We start from the raw sequence: 21,993 nt of genomic DNA on the forward strand, positions 1-21,993 counted from the left end.
TGCCCTTTGGTCTTTGTAACGCCCCAGCAGTTTTTCAAGAATTTATTAATGATGTCCTACGTCAATTTATACATACATTCGTTATAGTATACTTGGACGACATATTAATTTATTCTAATGATTTACAGACTCATCACATGCATGTTAAATTAGTGTTGAGAACTCTTCTGGTTAACGGTCTCTATTGCAAACTCGAAAAATGTTCATTTGATCAATCTGAAGTCCAATTCTTGGGTTATATAATCTCTGCCAAGGGTTTTCGTATGGATCCCAAGAAACTGTCTGCCATTATGGAATGGCCTCTGCCCCAGGGTTTGAAAGCCATTCAGCGTTTTCTGGGGTTCTCTAATTATTATAGGCGTTTTATTAAAGGGTTTTCTGCCATTGTAGCGCCTATAACCAGAATGACCAAGAAGGATGGTAATACTCATGTCTGGAAACCAGAAGCACTCGAGGCCTTTGAATTCTTGAAAGCTACATTTGCCTCTGCTCCTGTTTTACAGCATCCTGTCCCTTCACTGCCCTTTATTCTTGAGGTTGATGCTTCTGAGATAGGGGTAGGTGCTATCTTGTCTCAAAGAGATTCACCTGAAAAGCCGTTACACCCTTGTGGCTTCTTTTCCAGACAGATGTCCAAAGCAGAGAGGAATTATGATGTAGGCAATCGTGAACTCCTTGCTATCATTTTGGCGCTCAAGGAATGGAGACATCTGCTAGAGGGTACCAGGGATCCTATCCTCATTTTAACGGATCACAAAAACCTCTCATACCTTAGTGAAGCAAAAAGATTGTCTTCTAGGCAGGCCAGGTGGTCTCTGTTTTTGTCTCGTTTTAATTACATAATCACTTACAGACCGGGTGATCGTAATACTAAAGCTGACGCTCTGTCCAGACAATTCGAGACTACTGACAAACTCGAGGTCGATGTTACCCCTGTCATTCCGCCTGACAGAATAATAGCGACTACTGTTCTTTCTATTTCGTCTTCTCTCTTACAGACTATTCAGGCTAAACAAAACTTGGCTCCTGAGGAGAGGCCTGCTGATAAGCTATTCGTTGATATACCAGAGAGACGAGACATCTTGTCATTATATCATGACACTAGAACTGCTGGACACCCTGGTATTTCTAAGACTGTCTCAGCAGTTTCTAGATATTTCTGGTGGGCTTCCTTGCGCAAGGACGTCACCGATTACGTTAATGCCTGTAGCACTTGTGCCAGTATGAAGTCCTCCCACAGAGTTCCTTGTGGGTTGTTGCATCCGTTGCCCATACCCGAGAGGCCATGGTCCAATATATCCATGGATTTTATTGTTGAATTACCTCCCTCTAATGGTAAAACGGTCATCCTGATGATTGTGGATCGTTTTTCTAAGATGGCTCATTTTGTGTCTGTTGTCAAATTGCCATCATCCAAGGAACTTGCCTCTATCTTTGCCGGGGAGGTGTTTCGGTTGCATGGTATTCCCACTTCGATCGTGTCCGATAGGGGTAGCCAGTTTATTTCCAGATTCTGGAGAGCGTTTTGTGCAGAGATGGGTATCTCCCTCTCGTTTTCTTCAGCCTACCACCCCCAGTCTAATGGAGCTGCTGAACGTGCCAACCAATCTCTGGAGCAGTATCTTCGCTGTTTCGTGTCCCACCATCAGAACAATTGGGCTGACCTGCTTCCTTGGGCTGAGTTTGCTCGTAATAATGCTGCTCATGAATCCTCCGGTAACAGCCCTTTTTACGTTGTTTATGGCCGGCATCCCGTGGTTCTTCCAGCTGCATTCTCCTTACAGGGCATGCCAGCTCTGGACGAACATTTGGCTAGTCTACGTAATACTTGGGAGCAGGTTCAGTGTTCTTTGGTGGCCTCAGCTGCTCGCCAGAAGGTTCACGCTGACAAGCATCGCAGGGCGGCTCCATCCTATGCGGTGGGAGACCGGGTTTGGCTTTCTACTCGCAATATTCGTCTTCGTGTGCCTTCTATGAAGTTGGCCCCTCGTTTTATTGGTCCTTTTCGTATCTTACATGTGGTTAATCCTGTCTCGTATGCATTGGATCTTCCTAAAAATCTACGCATTCCTAACGTGTTTCATACCTCCTTGTTAAAACCCCTCCTGTGCAACCGTTTTACTCGGCATGTCCCCCCTCCTCCTCCGGTTTCGGTGGAGGGCCATGAGGAGTTTGAAGTGGCGGCTGTAATTGACTCTCGCTTGCTTCGGGGTCGCCTCCAATATCTGGTACATTGGAAGGGCTATGGGCCTGAGGAACGCAGTTGGATTTCCGCTGACGCTGTTCACGCTCCTCGCCTTGTGCGTTCTTTCCACGCTCGTTTTCCTGCCAGGCCTGCTCCTCCCCGCCCGGTGGGCGTGTCTTCAGGGGGGGGTACTGTAGCGGTACTTACCCTCTCCAGGGGCCGGCCGGGGTCCTCCCTTCTCGCCGCGCGCGGTCCTGCTCCTGCACGAGCCGCGCGCGGCTCAGCCAACGATGGGATCAGTCAGGCGGGCAGTGACCGCGAGAAGGGATCCTGAGGCGTAAAGTGGGGTGTGTCTTCACAAATGGGTACTTGCAATCCAGTGAGGTAATATGTGAAGAAAAAAAACAAGAGGAACTCCAATGGCACAGTATATAGATGAATAAAATGGTAAATAAAATAAAAGTAGTCTTACTCACACTTTTCAGAGCTAGAACCTAGCTCTGATATAACGCACGTGAAGTGGAATAATCCCCACTCAAGGATATGCGGCGTAATATTGATTGGCGAGTATCTGGCTCAGATTCAACGTCCAAGTTGGTATTATTCGACCCAGGGAGATAAAATAAAGTATATAGTGCTCTCTGTATAGTAATTAAAAGGTATAAAAAGAGAATAAATATACTACTCACAATATATAGAGCAGGCTTGTACTGCTCAATGTAGGCGCTTGGGTGGTATCATCCCCACCTAAGGATTCTTTAGGCTTCTCGTCAGGTAGATAGTATATGTATAGTCCAGGGAAAAAGAAATCAAAATGGCTATAAAATGTTTTATGCCAAAGTATTTTCTTTATTGTAAAATAATCAAATTAATATTATTTCCAACTTACACATATAAGACCGCCCACAGGGGCGGGGTAAAACAGCCAATAGCATAACGGTTACAACCCACAAGTTCCCTCCCCTCAGATAACCAGTTAACATAATTATTACAGCCAGGGAAAATACAGTTTTTATACATGTGCTATAACTTTAAATCCATACATCCAATCTTCCTAAAAACTGCATATTTGGAATCAGCACACTTTAAACATAAACCCTTCCAAAAATCACACAGATCCCTCCAGTGAATCAAAAGTTAGGTGGAAGTCCTTTATGACCGACCGCAAGCACAATTTCCTGCCCAAAACAGTTCCATAGATTTGGGCTGTGCGGTCGGTCAATTTCATGCCGAAAAAACGATTTTCGAACGGGACTTAGTCTCTGGAGCTGCAAGTTCCGTATGGGAGAAGGTAAGGGTCAGCGGTGTTCGGCAGAATGTGTAGCCGATTTTAGTTCCACAGAATCTTTAGCATACACCGCTGACCGCATTCGAGGAAACCAAGATGGCCGCCGCCACGTGCAATTAACCGGCAGTAACCTCACAGCCTGGGAGGTAAATTGCCTGCACACTTTAACTTCTGGGTGGTCTGCCTGTGTGGTACTTGGTTCAGTAAGCCCTATTTACTGAACCAAGTGGGAGAAAGCCAGGGGCAAGTTAGTTTACAGGTCTGGGGACATAGTCTTAAAGGGACATTGTTCAGCAAAGTCACAATATGTCCCCAGACGGTTCTTAAAGGGCCATACACACCAATAAAAGTCCATACGTTTTCAGGGGCCATAGTCTTAAAGGGTATTGTTACCCAAAGTCTCAATATGTCCCCAGACAGTTCTTAAAGGGCCAGCAGCAGTACAATAAAATACCATTCACTGTACTTAAAGGGCCAGCAGTTGCACAATAAAATACAATATGCCCCAAATAATCCAGGGGCCATAGTCAGCAGGTAGGAGGCGGGCAAACAGGTTTCTCCAATGCCCAGTGGCGAGGTTGGTTTCGTCACATTCAGTAAGGCTTTTGACACCGTTGCACATAGAAGGCTTATCAATAAACTACAATCTTTGAGTTTGGATTCCAATATTGTTGAATGGGTAAGGCAGTGGCTGAGTGACAGGCAACAGAGGGTTGTAGTCAATGGAGTATATTCGAAGCTTGGGCTTGTCACCAGTGGGGTACCTCAGGGATCTGTACTTGGACCCATTCTCTTTAATATTTTTATTAGTGATATTGCAGAAGGTCTTGATGGTAAGGTGTGTCTTTTTGCGGATGATACTAAGATATGTAACAGGGTTGATGTTCCAGGAGGGATAAGCCAAATGGCAAATGATTTAGGTAAACTAGATAAATGGAAGTGCTCATGCCATTGTACAGAACACTGGTGAGACCTCACTTGGAGTATTGTACGCAGTACTGGAGACCATATCTTCAGAAGGATATTGATACCTTAGAGAGAGTTCAAAGAAGGGCTACTAAACTGGTTCATGGATTGCAGGATAAAACTTACCAGGAAAGGTTAAAGGATCTTAACATGTATAGCTTGGAGGAAAGACGAGACAGGGGGGATATGATAGAAACATTTAAATACATAAAGGGAATCAACACAGTAAAGGAGGAGACTATATTTAAAAGAAGAAAAGCTACCACAACAAGAGGACATAGTCTTAAATTAGAGGGGCAAAGGTTTAAAAATAATACCAGGAAGTATTACTTTACTGAGAGGGTAGTGGATGCATGGAATAGCTTTCCATCTGAAGTGGTAGAGGTTAACACAGTAAAGGAGTTTAAGCATGCGTGGGATAGGCATACGGCTATCCTAACTATAAGATAAGGCCCGGGACTAATGTATTTAGAAAACTGGGCAGACTAGATGGGCCCAATGGTTCTTATCTGCCGTCACATTCTATGTTTCTATGTTTCTAATTTGAATTGGTGATATAAATCAGCGATCTATTGGAAGATTTAGCTAATCATTGTGAGTGAGGTGCGGTCCCCCATGACATGCTTATACCATTTAATTTTCATAACTAACAATAATTTGTCTCCCAATGTAAATTATGTGTGAAAAACACACAAACATAAAATATTACAAGACAATATGACAGATTTTAGTGGGTAAAGTTGCATTATTTAAATTTCCCATTTCATACTGTATTACATCATTTTGTGGGGAGGTTTTGGTCAACGTGATTGCTACTTACATTATAGTAACTTATTACCAAAATTTGAAATATTCTACAATTGAAACACGAATGTGCTCATTGCAATATGTGATCTATAACTGCCGAAATAGATGAAACCCGTTGGCTTATAAGGGATTTTCAAAGATAGGATAAGTAAATCAAAACATTTTTAGATATACTTTTCTGGCTAATTCTGCACTAGTTTTCAGAAATCATAATAGTTAATTCTGTGGGAAAAAAAGTTTAAATACATTTTTGAACCGGTCAGTAATGGAGAAACTAATATTATCTTTTCCTAGTTTTATAAGTCTCAGGATCCACATCCAACAGGGAGCTGAGAGTCATGGTAGAAACCTTTTTTGGATACTCCTGCTCTATTTTTTTTTTAATTGTCTTTTTTTATCCCATTAATTTAGCATTATATATATATATATATATTAGTGTAGGACCCAAGGAGACATCTGACTGCTGTTTTGGGGTCAAGAAGGATTTTTTTCCTAGTTTGTGGCAAAATTGGAAGCGCTTCAGACTGCGTTTTTTTGCCTTCTTTTGGATCAACAGCAACAACATATGTGAGGAAGGCTGAACTTGATGGACGCAAGTCTCCTTTCAGCTATGTAACTATGTAACTATGTAACTATGTAACTATGATATTAAAATACTGTGAAGTAGTGATGGGTGTAACACAATATGGCCGTCTGGTGGAACTGAATCCCCATATTTGTTTGGTAAGTTAGGTGACTTTATAAAATTGAAAACTGTATTTTTATGTGTGAGCTGTTCCTTATCTGTATTATTAATCATTTAAAGAGACAGCAGCTAACCGTTATGACATTGTACAAAATATTTCCAAAAAAAGTGACCAAGACTAAATCAGAAGGACAATACTAATAATAACTTCCATTAAGCCAATCAGAGCCGGACACGTGTCAGAAACAACCCAAGTGTGAGAAAGCCCTGGTCACGTTATTGTATAGACTTTGTATATCTGTTGTAACGGTTGTTTTACATGTGCTGTCTCTTTAAATAATGACACATGACTATTTATTGGTGTTGTGCATCCTTTTGCTTTCTTGGTTATTAAATCAATCATTTTCAGTCTCTGTATTTTCTGTTCTTTTATTTATTTTTAATTCACCGTAGTTTTTTTATTTACACATTAGAAGGGATTATTTTTTCTGATGGCGGCGGGATCTTTGGTAAATGTTAGTGATGGGCGGAGCTTAAACAGCATTCCATTTCAGTTGCAGATTTACCCACAATCCATCGGTGAAATCAGTCCGGCAGAAGGCAAACAGCAGACAATATGGAGGGAGGAGAACAGAATGGCGGCAGAACACACAATGCTATATTTATTTAAACTATACCAGTGGCTGACACAGTGCCCACATGCAATGGTTACCATGACAACATGAAGTCATGAAGCCACCACCCCATCGCTGCTAACCCACTACAGGCCCCAGAGGAACCAAAGCCAAGTGAAATAGAGAAATGTACGCAGTGCTGCACGTACAATGTACGATGGGATCGCCGCTGGGACGGCCATAATGTCAGAGCAGACGGCAATGCTCTCCAGCTAAACAGCAGGTCGGGGAAATCAACGAATTATCACAGCATTGGCAACCACCAAAATCTAACTCCACAACCTCAGAGACCCCCAATAAACCCCCGATAAACCCCCGCCATGGCACTGCTCACACAGCGAGGGGCAAACCGTGCGGACATGACGGAGAAAGAAACAGGCTGGGGAAGGAACGGCGGCCAGCAACAGGAGATAGTGGGCCAAGCCGCCTGACTGCATCTCCTAAACTGATCGACATCATGCCCCCCATGTGACTGGCATCCGGTATCGTTCACCATCATTACCCGCTATGGGAGGCTCTGCCAAATGGACCTTCCTGGAAATACTGGACAGATACGGACACCATCACAGGCCGTTATTGGATCTGCTCAATGGACCTTCCTGGAAATACTGGACAGATACGGACACCATCACAGGCCGTTATTGGATCTGCTCAATGGACCTTCCTGGAAATACTGGACAGATACGGACACCATCACAGGCCGTTATTGGATCTGCTCAATGGACCTTCCTGGAAATACTGGACAGATACGGACACCATCAAAATACTGGACAGATACGGTCACCATCACAATCCGTTATTGGATCTCCTAAATGGACCTTCCTGGAAATACTGGACAGATACAGACACCATCACAATACTGGACAGATGACACCAGAAGCCCCCAACGTTTCAAGGGTGATGCTTGGACTAAAAATAAATATAAAAAGACAAGCTCTGCTCTCTTCTCCCAGCCTCAAGGTATAGATAATATGTTATGTGATAGTGTAATGTGAGCCTGGATTTACAATGCTTTTGTGGCATTAACCATCTGGCAATTATATTCAGGTTATATTTATCCTAAAAGGCTCCATTTTCCCCTAATATTTTGTTGACTTTCTGGACTTATATATTAATTTCAATTCATTTTAATTTGTGGTATTAATATATAATATAATGGACATGTATTTTATTCTATTTTAAGAGGTTGCTATACCCCAATAATTGATATATATATATATATATTAATATTGATATCTCTATATTTTTTTAATTACTATTCAGCATTTTATCCCACTCTAAGCTATTTCTCCTGACCATCCTGCTATACTGTTAGCTAGGTTATATCTTTGTATTTAATTTAGGGTATGGCGAACCCTGGGTTAATTTGAGCAATATTTAGTTAATTGTCCCCTGAATCACTTTTGGATGGGGACAGGGCACATCATGACCGGTCTGCAGCTACGTAGCCTCATATGCAGCAAACTGCGATGCACTGTATGCTCTGACACCTTTCTGGTGGCCAACATTACGCTTTCCAGCAATTTGAGTTTCAGTAGCTCATCTATGTGATCGGACCAGACGGGCTAGTTTGGAGTTACTCTCCACGTGCATCAATTTATTTATCTATTACTGGCATTTATAAAGCGCCAACATATTCCGCAGTGCTGTACGATTGGGAAAACGACAAACATAATAAGAACAGACCGATACAACAGGTATAGGACCCTGCCCGTGAGCTTACAATCTAAAGGTTAAAATGGGGAGATTATCCTTGGGTGCCCATGACCATGATGCTGGGTCACCGGTTGTCCTTCCTTGCACCACATGTGTTTAGTACTAACCACTGCATACCGGGAACACCCAAAACTTGCCCTTTTGGAGATGCTCTGACCTAGTTGTCAAGTCATCACTATTTGGTCTTTGTCAAAGTCACTCAGATCTTTTCTCTTGTCCATTTTTCCTCTTGTCAACACATGAAATTCAAGAATTGAGTGTTCACTTGCTGCCCAATATCCCACCCGTTGACAGGTGGCATTGTAACGATATAATCGATGTTATTCACTTCAACTGTCAGTGGTTTAATGTTGTGGCTGATCAGTGTATGTCCCTTCACCTCTCATTAAATCCCTCTCCCATCATTTACACCCAACCTGTACATAGCCACCCACCTTCCAGTCACCTACACCCACCCTGGATATTCCCATCTACCTCTAGGTCACCTACACCCAGCCTGTACATCCCCACCCACCTTCCAATCATCTACACCCAGCCTGGACATTCCCACCTACCTCCAGGTCACCTACACCCAGCCTGTACATCCCCACCTACCTTCCAGTCACCTACACCCACCCTGGATATTCCCATCTACCTCTAGGTCACCTACACCCAGCCTGTACATCCCCACCCACCTTCCAATCATCTACACCCAGCCTGGACATTTCCACCTACCTCCAGGTCACCTACAACCAGCCTGGACACATGATTCTCATTTAGCCAATGACTTAACTCCAAACTGGTTTAAATCTAAATTACATAATGTATCCTTGTCACTCATCTGGTAACATTCTCCTATTCAGCTATAAAGCTATAAGGGGGTGAGCAAAGGGAGGGGCTCATTTAATCACATCCACATAGGAAACTAAAAACATCCTGCATCCAGGTGCAACTGACCCCTGGCCAGGGCCGGACTGGGGATACAAAGCAGCCCTGGAAAAAAAATCTATGCCAGTCCCATAAGTCATTGCGCCATATATTGTCGCATGTAATATGTAACGCTATGTCTTGCCACCCCAGATGATTGGGTAATATATATATATATACACACTGATTTTTCTAAAATAAAATATTGGTCCTTTCAGAGTAAAACATTTAATTATACAGTAAGCATACTCACATGCAGACACAGACAATCTCACTGACACACACAAGCTCATTGATACACTTTTTAAGGCCGTAAGGCCTGTATTTGTGGGAGGAGTTAAGCATTCCATATAAACGCTACTCCCCCCTTCCTACCTGCCGTACGCACGCTGTTCACTCAGTGACAGCCATACTTCCGGTCCTCGCTCAGGCTCTTCCGGTCCTCGCCTCTTCTGGTCCGGCTTCCTCTCCGTTACCCGCTCCTCCTTTCGGGCAACAACATGCGAACGCCAAGGTAATGAGCAAATAGCCGCGCTCGGGCTATTTGCTGTTCGTCAAATCTCAGCCATACTATCGGCGGTCCGGCTTACCTGCTAACCGTGAGTCTCATTCCGGTCCCCTCCACATTGCTCTGTGGTCTCATGGGGGACCGGAACACACATGTCGGGGATGCGATTGCTGGGAGCAATTCCCTTGCACTCTTTAGGATATTAATGAACAACAAACTTGTTTGTATACTTATAGTTTATATATTTTGTGTGCTCTCATGTCAAGTGGATTGATCTGATGTGTTTTATTGTAAATCCCCCAATTGCAGATAGCGGAACGTTCACTAAGAATACACTAAACTGACAGAGCATTTTGGGAAATTTAATTTACAAATGTCTAGTATTCCAAGGTTACCTTCTACGGAAATTACATGTGGCATCAGCCTGTTAATCTAATTTGGGGAGGGGGTTTCTGCATTCTTTTCTCTGTTCCTGCTTTTTCCATGCTTGCTGGACTCGGTTAATATATTATTTTTCTTCCCCTGCATCTTCCTTTCTATATAAGGAGGAATCCTGAAACGTACAGTAGGTTAGTTATTTTCAGAAGATCCTGCATGTTTGTGGTTTATTATTTACATCTAAATTGTTCCTGATTTTCGACATCTTCCTTCCTTCCTTCCTCAAAGTTGAAGTCGTTATTATAACGTATAAGCCAATGCTGCCAGGATTTATGTACCTCCAACAGACCCTTCCCATCCTTGATCCTTTCTTTTCCTAGATTCAAGCAACTTTGTTTTTAGATATGTTTGTCAGAACAATAGCCTTACTTACATAAATCTTACCGGGGACCACCCACGCTCCCCTCACGCCAGCACTTAGGCAGTCACTTTCGAACACCCGTCTGGGGGGTCCTACACCCCCCCCTCACCCCTACACGGTCTCATTAGATTTCCGGTCCAAACGTTAATTTTGCTAGGGGTACATATATAAATCCACTTGGATAATAAAAAAATAAAAAAAATCATGCTGTTATAGAGGCTATGCTTTTCTACTGTATGGGTAAAGGAAGGGATGCCAGCGATTTTATTATATCTTGCACAACATATTGATTACAAAAAACGTTCACTCATACTTTCCAGTACGTTTTTCATGTATCGGTGCGAAGACCTAGTTTATTCGGCTGGTATCTCCACCTAGTGGTTTTATGGTATTTGCTGTTTTATTCTGTATAATGTGTAGCTTCCCTGCCGTCCTGTTTTCAGGTTTATTTATGATGTATCTACAATTGGTGCATCCCATGTAATACTACTCAATGCCTGACACTATGCATGTACTGTTTTATTGGGTCAGGTTAATCTAACAATTAAACGCTGTATAATTTGGATTATTTTATCTCCCAGATTACACTGACGCTTGTGCAACTCCAGTTATACATGTATCGAATTACCACAGGTTCAGGCGTTCCGCCATTTGACATTCTAATTACTTTTAATGTTGCATATTGTCATTTGTTATCATTAGACAATCACTGGTTCGCTATTGTCGCCTGTTTCTATCAGGAACAATTAAGTTTCGTCCACGTTTCAAACAACTGCCTCGACAAGGCCACGTTGTTACGCGATGGGGTATCGAACCGACAAGCAAACAAACGTTCAGGTAATCGGTGGGAATGGCCTCGTTCGGGCTATTCCCGCCATACAACGCCTGTGCAAGTAATGACCTATATTTCATACGCTCAAACTCACGAACGTCCTAACTCATGAACGCTTAAAACTCTCGTACAACACGATTCGTATGAGACCGGCAATCAGGTTTCATTTCGGCAGACTATTTGGTTTTGGTAATTAATATCAATTATGTCTGTATATTTATGCGGAAATATGATCGTTGCAGGTACCACTTCCATAGTTTCTTTCACATTTGCACCTATTACATTGCAACCTTTATACAGTCAGTATAATTGGGATTTACATAGGCACTGTTGTCTGTGGATTTCAGCGTTTTCCTTAGCGATTTAGCATTTTTCCTGTAACTGTCAGTTTCACTGTTTTAGGCTGCAACCAACACTGGTGTGATACATTAATAACATGGTTTAAACAGGTCTTCAAATGTTTATTTTTATTTATTGTGGTCCTACATTGTAGGTAATTCCATTAGTGTTTAGATCACGGTTGACTCAGACTGATCAGTTGACAGTACAATTGCCTGTCTCAATTACAATTACGTAGGTTTCGCAATATTGATATAATAACTGAGGTTATCTATTATTCAGCCGCTTCACATGTGGATAACCATTCTTTCACTGTTATTGGACTGCTTGCCCTATCACTCCCAGCTTTGGCTAGGGTAGTAATTTATGTAATACCCTTGTTGTGGGGACAACTCTTTAAGTTATACAATGCAGGCAAGGCTTTAAGGTAAATATTTTTCATGTGTGTAATTTTGAAGGATAAACAAACAAATGTTACATTAGGTTCACAATTACTTTTGTTTCATATTGTCATCTGCTATCGGTAGACAATTACTGGTTCGCTATTGTCGCCTGTTTCTATCAGGTATGAATGTGTTTTCGTTCACATTCCCAACAATTGTTACACAATTGACCGTTAGTCAATCGATTGTCTCCTGTTTCTACCAGGTTAATTAAGTTTTTGTTCACATTCCAAACAACTGCCTCTACTAGGCCACGTTGTTACACGATTGGGTTTTGGGGTACGGGGGCTTGATTCCTGCCTTGCCTCGTCAGGCCACGGCCACACTCGTCAACTTTTAATTCGTACTCGCTACCCGTAACAATCGGTTTGTTACTCACTACCTTACTAATTTCACCCTCCTCTCTCCGTAAGGTACTACAACGTTTTCTTGGCACATCGGCTTCATACATCTCCTTTCAGGGTTGTATAGTAGCCATCACGAGAATCTTCAGCACCCTCAGGGTCTATCGCTACTGTACTTTCAGCTATATCTCCATAGAACTGCACTATACTGCACATTATTTTCCTTCCCTCGACTTCAGTTCCTTTTCTCTTCTTTCTTCCTCCTTTCACTCCCTTCTTTTCCTCTGTCGCTGTCTGGGTATCTCCGGGTACCTATCATTAACCACAACTTGGGTTTACCAAGCACGTTACGTTACCCCCTTATCAAGCCCCCGTCTAGGGTCAGAGAACTGGCTATCTAGGGTTAGGAGCTGGCCTTAGCTGTACAACGTAGCTGGTCCTGCGAGGCCAACTCCCCGATCTCAACACGGAGATTTTCGCCCCTCGGCCCAAATCATAGTTAGAGCCTCGCATTCACCCACCTATCGGGTTTATAGTTAGGGCCTCACCTGACACGGCCACACGTTTTTGGATCTTTTACTGTCACCGAGAGGCGCCACCACGCTAGTGGCTCGAGCCCCACGCCCAAATCATAGGTAGAGCCTCTCACCAGCCGCTTGGCATCTAGCAGGGCCTCACTTGTCACGGGGTAGAGAGAGCTTTTCACTTCGGCACTAGTTAGCCAGCCAGTTCTATATTGCTTAACCGTATTGTGGTTATTTGAGTTCATTTGTTGACAACATCGGACGAGGGATTGCAGCATTTTCATATCTAGTAGGGTCAACTAACCAAGAGTCACTCAGTCTCGTACCTCACCCAACTCACAACACTCAAGCATAATCAGCATTTCAGCATCCCCTTTTCGGTTGCTCGGCTATTGGGGCTCGACACAATTTATCATCTAGAGCATTATTTGTTTACTCTAAGATACATATAACAGAGTCGTGACATTTTTCCAAGACTCAGTGGAGCATGACATCCACGGGCATACTGATCACCCTGTAATCTTTTCTCCATTTTTGCCTCCTTTTATTCAAACCTTCATACGCACATGATCGCACTATACCAAACTGACATACACATTCTGACAAGCCTTTCAAACCATACCCCATCTTAACATAAGATATCAAAAGATAAATAATTGGTTTATCACTCTACAGTAACGTACGTACACAGATGGGAATACAGGGCAGCATCAGACTCCCTAAACAGCATTCGCGCCACACAACCAGGACTTAAATCTATGTGCCTGCAACCATACAAGGGTTCTGGAACCCTACAACTCCACGATCACAACTAATCAGACTGGTAAATCATGTCTCCTCAAGGGAAATTTAAGAAGGTACAAACACTACATCGTGTCACGCCAACATTCAAACCAGACAATCAAGACACTAGACCTGCTAATCATTCCCTAACTACTTCTAATACGATTCTACATTCACACTCCTGTCATTAGAATAGGTAGGACCACTGGCTCCTATTTTTCACATCCTTTCTATAAGCACGACATCCAGTAGCAGTACGCCGGTACAAACAATTAGAGTCACTAGGTATCAGCTACATTATACAGGAACATTCCCAACGCATAAGTAGTAAGACAACGGATTTTATATGATAATTATAGTGCTATAAGTGTGTTTTCTGGCATTTCCTTTTGCCCTCTTTTACAGGCCTACCCCCTACGTCGGTTCCGGCACACCACACCGACTTAATTCCAATCACAAGGTATTTCACTATACGATATTAACCGACCACAAATACAATATAGAGGATGCAAAGTGGAAAATACAACCTGTATAACAGGATGTGGTCTTTAGCAAATCTAAAGGATAATAAATGGTATATAGTGAAGTATGTATAGAAAGGAATAATAACATCCAGGAGGTAGAGAACTTACAAGAAGTATTGATGGTCTGCGCTTATCTCCCCTTAGGGGTATCTGTATGCAGAAACGAGATTCTCCTCAAGTCTGAGGTCCTCAAATGGATAAAAAGAAAAGATATACATAGAATAGTACTGTTAAAAAATTATAAATTTATTGCACTGATTGCACTTACATTCAGGTCGCAATCAGCAAGCATATCTCCACTCACAAGTGGACCAAGATAATAAATGGGTCTATGCAGAAGATGGAACAAAAGCTGATCACAACACACTAAGTGCTAAAAATAATAATAATACAATCATAAAATCAAATAGAAGAAAAAATCTTTCTAAATACTCAATCCAACGCGTTTCGTCAGTATTGACTTCTTCAGGGATGTGAGTACAGTCCAAAATCTTTTCTTTATATATCTTCAAGTGTAGATGTTCCTCATTAATCAAATTTTCCCGCGCTGCTGAATACTTCCGGGGTGTGACGTCAGGTATCTTTCATTGGTCGCATCCATACAGACGTAATATGACCTGCAGCCGTCTGTGCGACTTCCGCGTTCCAGAATGGAACGCATGACGGAACTTCCGCATGGCGCACATTACAGCCAGGGCCGGACTGGGAAAAAAATTAGGCCCGGGCATTTTTCAATCAGAGCGGCCCCCTAAGAAGGGGGCGGGGCCAGAGAGGGTGTGTTTTGTCATCACTAATGACAATCACGCCCCCTCTCAAAGTGAGCATGTTGGTTCAATACACAGAGCCCCGCTGAAGAGCTCTGGCATTAGAAAAAGGCCCTGTATTTGTTCTGCGCAGGGCAAGCAAATTTAATAACATGCTTGCGCTGTGTTTGCTTTTAAATTGTCTCTGGTGTCTCCACAGGTGAGATACCAGAGGACAAAAGGGCCAGGAAAGTGTATGGTGCATGTGGGATTGCATGTGTGTAGAGTGTGGTGTGGTATTGTGTAAATAGGTCAATTTAATTTGTGTTTGTGGTGTAATATGTGTGTGTATAGGGGGCATAGTGTTATAGGGGATGTAGAGAGTGTGTGCATACGGGTTGTAGTGTGTGTGTAGGAGACGTAGTGTGTGTAGGGGTTGTAGAGAGGGTGTGTTTAGAGAATGTTGTATGTGTTTGCTGACAAGGAATGTAGTGTGTGTGTAGGTGGTGCAGTGTGTGTGTGTGTAGGAGATCTAGTGTGTAAATGACCAAGAGTGTGTATAGGAGATTCTGTTTGTGTGTGTGTGTGTGTGTATATAGAGGATTAAGAGTGCATATAGGGTAAGGGATCTAGCGTGTATCTGGAGCGTAATGTGTGTAGTGGTGCAGTGTGAGGGGTGCTGTAGTGTGTGTGTGTGTGTGTGTGTGTGTATATATATATATATATATATATTTGGACGTATTGTATGTGTGAGGGGCGCAGTGTGTGTGTATGTAAGAGGGGTGCTGTGTGTGAGGGTGTTTTTATCTGCCATCACATTCTAGGTTTCTAATTTTCTTTGTCTTTTAACTCACTGAGGGTTATTTTATATAATATATATATATATATATATATATATATATATATATATATGTGTGTGTGTGAGCGAGGGTGATGTCTGTCTGAGGGTGATGTGTGTGAGTGAGGGTGCTGTGTGTGAGTGAGGGTGCTGTGTGTGAGTGAGGGTGCGCTCTGTGTGTATGGGTGCGCTCTGTGTGTCTGGGTGCGGTGTGTGTCTGGGTGCGGTGTGTGTGTCTGGGTGCGGTGTGTGTGTTTTGGTGCTGTGTGTGTGTTTGGGTGCTGTGTGTGTGTTTGGGTGCTGTGTGTGTGTTTGAGTGCTGTGTGTGTGTGTCTGGGGGTGCTGTGTGTGTGTCTGGGGGTGCTGTGTGTGTGTCTGGGTGCTGTGTGTGTCTGGGGGTGATGTGTGTGTGGCTGGGGGTGATGTGTGTGTGAGGGGGCTGTTAGTGTTATTTTTTTATTTAAATGCAAGTATTTTTTTTATTAAATAAAAAAATCACACTAACAGCCCCCTCACACACACACATCACCCCCAGCCACACACACATCACCCCCAGACACACACACATCACCCCCAGACACACACACCGCACCCAGACACACACACAGCACCCCCAGACACACACAGCACCCCCAGACACACACAGCACCCCCAGACACACATGTGGTGCTGTGTTTGTGTCTAGGGGTGCTGTGTGTGTCTGGGGGTGCTGTGTGTGTGCCTGGGGGTGCTGTGTTTGTGTCGGGGTGCTGTGTTTGTGTCGGGGGGTGCTGTGTGTGTGTCTGGGGGGTGCTGTGTGTGTGTCTGGGGGGTGCTATGTGTGTGTCTGGGGGTGCTGTGTGTGTGTCTGGGGGTGCTGTGTGTGTCTGGGGGTGCTGTGTGTGTGTCTGGGGGTGCTGTGTGTGTGTCTGGGGGTGATGTGTGTGTGTCTGGGGGTGATGTGTGTGTGTCTGGGGGTGATGTGTGTGTGTCTGGGTGCTGTGTGTGTGTCTGGGTGCTGTGTGTGTGTCTGGGTGCTGTGTGTGTCTGGGGGTGATGTGTGTGTGGCTGGGGGTGATGTGTGTGTGAGGGGGCTGTTAGTGTTGTTTTTTTATTTAAATGCAAGTATTTTTTGTATTAAATAAAAAAATCACACTAACAGCCCCCTCACACACACACATCACCCCCAGCCACACACACATCACCCCCAGACACACACACATCACCCCCAGACACACACACAGCACCCCCAGACACACACACACATCACCCCCAGACACACACAGCACCCCCAGACAAACACATAGCACCCAGACACACACACACAGCACCCCCAGACACACATGTGGTGCTGTGTTTGTGTCTGGGGGTGCTGTGTGTGTCTGGGGGTGATGTGTGTGGGGGGGCTTTTAGTGTGATTTTTTTATTTAAAATGTATTTTTTTTATTAATAATTTAAAAAAAAAAAAAGTTATATTCCCCCCCCCCCCCTCCTCCCTTCTTACCTTTATCCTGGGAGGGGATGGGGGGATCCGTGCTGCCGTGCTTCCTTCCCTCCTTCCCTGGTGGTCCAGTGGTGAGAGTGAACTCTAGCCCCTGCAGGCTAGAGTTCACTCTCGCGAGATCTGAGCGTTGCCGCGGTAACCGCGGCAACGCTCAGACCTCGCGAGAGGACCCGGCGGAGCTGCTGGATAGAGCTCCGCCGGTCCTCTCTCCTGCCTCTCTCCCCCACACCCCAGCAAGCGGCCGCCTGGAAGTGTCTCTGGGTCGGTAAAGGGAGATCTTTGATCTCCCCATCGGCCCATGGAGACACACAGCAGGGCCGGCGCTCGGATAGCGCTGGCCCTGCAGGGGCTGGCAGGGGAGATCCTGTGATCTCCCCTGCCGGCCTCGGCCCCACGGCCATCGCTGCCCACCGGGCATTTGCCCGGTATGCCCGATGGCCAGTCCGGGCCTGATTACAGCGTTCCACAATGGAACGCATATCAGAACAAAGATCAAAACAACAATTAAGACGAGAGTGGGTGAAAGGGAACCACCCACTCTCATCTTTTGGACATATGTGCCCGTATATATCATCATACAAAATATAAAAACCAGAAATAAATACAGAAAAAGAGTATATAAGCAGATACACCAGATACCTAGACAATAAGTATGAAAAAATTATGAAAAAAATATTAAAAAAAATATATTTATGAAAAATATAAACATTTTTTATAAAAGCTGTATATAAGAAAAACTATATATAAAAAAGTATATATAGAGAACATAAAAATGAAAAAATATATAATAAAAAATATATATAATAAATACACATTAATTAAAATGAAATGAAATTAATACAAAAATAATAAAAATAGTAAAAAAGAAGATATAAAAAATAATATTAAAATGTAGGTGTCATGTGAATCCGCTTACATGTACATATCAGCCACAATGATAATTCCACATCACATAAAAACTATATATTCATACAGATAATATAGAGCTTTTTTAATCTTCTACAAAAAAGAAAAAACAAATTAGTATAAAAAATATATATATATATAGGAAACATGGGGGGATGGTTATACATATACATATTACTCGAAAATATGGTCTAATGAACCCACCAAGTGAGAAATAGAAAACCAAAGAGGTGTATTAAAGGGACACTCCAGGCACCCAGACCACTTCTGCCCATTGGAGTGGTCTGGGTGCCAACTCCCACTATCCTTAACCCTGCAAGTGTAATTATTGCAGTTTTTTTTATAAACTGCAATAATTACCTTGCAGGGTTAAGTCCTCCCCTAGTGGCTGTCTACTAGACAGCCACTAGAGGTCACTTCCTGGTCCCTAGCACAGATTATCTGTGCTAGAGCGTCGCCGAACGTCCTCACACTGTGTGAGGACCTCCAGCGTCGCTCTATTCCCCATAGGAAAGCATGGAAATTCATTTTCAATGCTTTTCTATGGGCTGCGCCAATGCGCATGCGCGGCATTGCCGCGCATGCGCATTGGGACTCCTCTGCCGGTGGGCGGGATCAGTCTTGGCCACCGGCCGACGGAGGAAAAAGGTGGAGCGGCGGGGGAGGAGAGGGCAGCGACGTGGGACATGTCGCTGCCTGAGGTAAGTGACTGAAGGAGTTTTCACCCCTTCAGTAACCGGGGATTGGGGGGTGGGAGGGAGAGGGACCCTCCAGTGCCAGGAAAACGGATTGTTTTCCTGGCACTCGAGTTTCCCTTTAAATTATATCCAAAAAACCTTCTGTAAAGCTGGTGACTAGAGTATCAAAGGAGTCCTGCTAGATCAATGTCTTGATTTAGACCAGTTTTTAAAGTTTTTAAATTATATATCCACTGTGCCTCTTTTCTAGCTAATTCAAGCATTTTATTTCCTCCTCTCCAATGTCTTTCAATAGAATCTATACCAATAACAATAAAGGTAGACCACTTAAAAAGTGTACATTCAAGTTCTCCCTGCTGCCGCAGGTCACCGAAATGTCTCCCCGGCCCCAGGTGCCGACGGCCCACCGGGAAATTTCCCGGTATCCCGGTGGGCCAGTCCGGCCCTGCCCCTTGCTCACCCCGAGCAAATTATCTCGGAAATTGTAACGCATATCCCAAAAGTGTATTAAATAGTAATGTAATCTAACTAGCAAACCACGAAATGCCCTAATCTTCAAAACCATATAAAGAAAAGATCAATTCAATATAGAACGAACCATGTAGAATGAACAATATGTTAGCATAACAGTACAGGTGTGCAATGAAGAATGTGTAGCCAGAACTATATGTTGTAACAAACCACCTCTTTTCCAGGTAGGATTTTGTCACAGATCTTGTAACCACAGCCTTCTAGGGTAATGAAAGTCCAGGACACATCCAGCTCAGTTTTTCAGCTTTATTCAGTGAAATATATATACAGGTGTTTCAAAAGGGAAAAATAAACAAAACAAAATTCCTTGCTCTTGCTTAAGCACTTACTATACACAGCAAATCCCTATCTGGAATTGGGGGGCTTTGCCACTTGCCAATTTACAAAAAGTATAACTGCAAGACACCATTCCTCTGGCTTTTCCTCCTCACTCTGCAGCATGCTGATCCCTTCCTTTTAAAAGCCTGCTAGCTAATTGATCAGATACAGGTGAGATGCAATTAGACATAAGTGATACTACTAAGCAAAATAAAAGGTCTGGTTCGACTGTTACATAGCAGCTGGTGCTATTGAAGCACTGGCCCACCCTGCTCTCCAAGTGCTCCGCCCCAGGGACCCATACCCATGCAGAGTACCAGTAATGCATCTTGCAAACCTAACATGTCTCCCTGGGACATTTAACTCTCAAACCTCAGGCTGCTGTTCAGTAAAGCAGGCCTAATATAGTGCCGGCAACTACTAAACCACATTTCCTCTCACAATGTGCAAAACAAAACATACACACAAATATTTTTATTTATTTATTTACAATATAACAGCAGTGTTTGTGTGTTTGAATGTAAGCATGTTTTTTATGGTGTATGTGTGAGTGAATGTAAGTGTGTATTTGTATATGGTGTTGTGTGTTTTTATGTACTGTTGCAATTTGAAAGCAGTAGATTACTTGTGTAATACCGACACCCACACATAGATACACACACTGACACACACACAGTTTCACAGACACACAGAAAGACACAGAGATACACACACTGACACACATACAGTTTCACAGACACACAGAAAGACACAGAGATACACACACTGACACACACACAATTTTACAGACACAGAGAAAGACACATAGATACACACACTGACACACACACAGTTTCACAGACACACAGAAAGACACAGAGATATACACACTGACACACACACACACACACACACACACACACAGTTTCACAGACACACAGAAAGACACAGAGATTCACACACTGACACACACACACACACAGTTTCACAGACACACAGAAAGACACAAAGATATACACACTGACACACACACACAGTTTCACAGACACACAGAAAGACACAGATATACACACACTGACACACACACAGTTTCACAGACACACAAGAAGACACAGAGAAACACAAAGTGACTCATATACAGATACACATACTGACGTACATATAGATGCAAAGACACACAGATACATTCCCAACATTCCTAGATTGTGAAGGACAGGCCATGGATAACGTAGTCTTCAAATAAAAAGGTGTCTGTCTCTTGATACAGTGTCTGCAAAAAGAAATGATATGTAATTAGTTTAGCATCATATGGCATTGCCTACTTCTTACATATAAATAAGAATGTACAGCTTATTATGGTCACTGTGATGGTGGGGAGCAATTATTATTATTATTGGCATTTATGTAGCGCCAATAGATTCCATACCGCTTTACAATATTATAACAAGGGGGATTTAACAATAGGTAAGACAATTACAAAAAACTTACAGGAATGATAGGTTGAAGAGGACTGCACAAATGAGCTTACAATCTATAGGAGGTGGGGTGTAAAACACAATACGACAGGAGATAGCAATCAAAAAGGGTAGGAGTGAAGCAAAACTGGAGGAGAGATAGAGTGCCTTCTTTTAGGAGAGAGCAAGGGACGGGTATGGGAGGTAGAGGTTCCTCTGTGAGGCCATAAGCTTTCCTAAACACTGGTGAGACCTCACTTGGAGTACTGTACACAGTACTGGAGACCCTATCTTCAGAAGGATATTGATACCTTAGAGAGAGTTCAAAGAAGGGCTACTAAACTGGTTCATGGATTGCAGGATAAAACTTACCAGGAAAGGTTGAAGGATCTTAACATGTATAGCTTGGAGGAAAGACGAGACAGGGGGGATATGATAGAAACATTTAAATACATAAAGGGAATCAACACAGTAAAGGAGGAGACTATATTTAAAAGAAGAAAAACTACCACAACAAGAGGACATAGTCTTAAATTAGAGGGACAAAGGTTTAAAAATAATACCAGGAAGTATTACTTTACTGAGAGGGTAGTGGATGCATGGAATAGCCTTCCAGCTGAAGTGGTAGAGGTTAACACAGTAAAGGAGTTTAAGCATGCGTGGGATAGGCATAAGGCTATCCTAACTATAAGATAAGGCCAGGGACTAATGAAAGTATTT

The sequence above is a fragment of the Pelobates fuscus genome, chromosome 13, assembly GCF_036172605.1.
Source record: "Pelobates fuscus isolate aPelFus1 chromosome 13, aPelFus1.pri, whole genome shotgun sequence".
In the NCBI taxonomy this organism is placed as follows: Eukaryota; Metazoa; Chordata; class Amphibia; order Anura; family Pelobatidae; genus Pelobates; species Pelobates fuscus.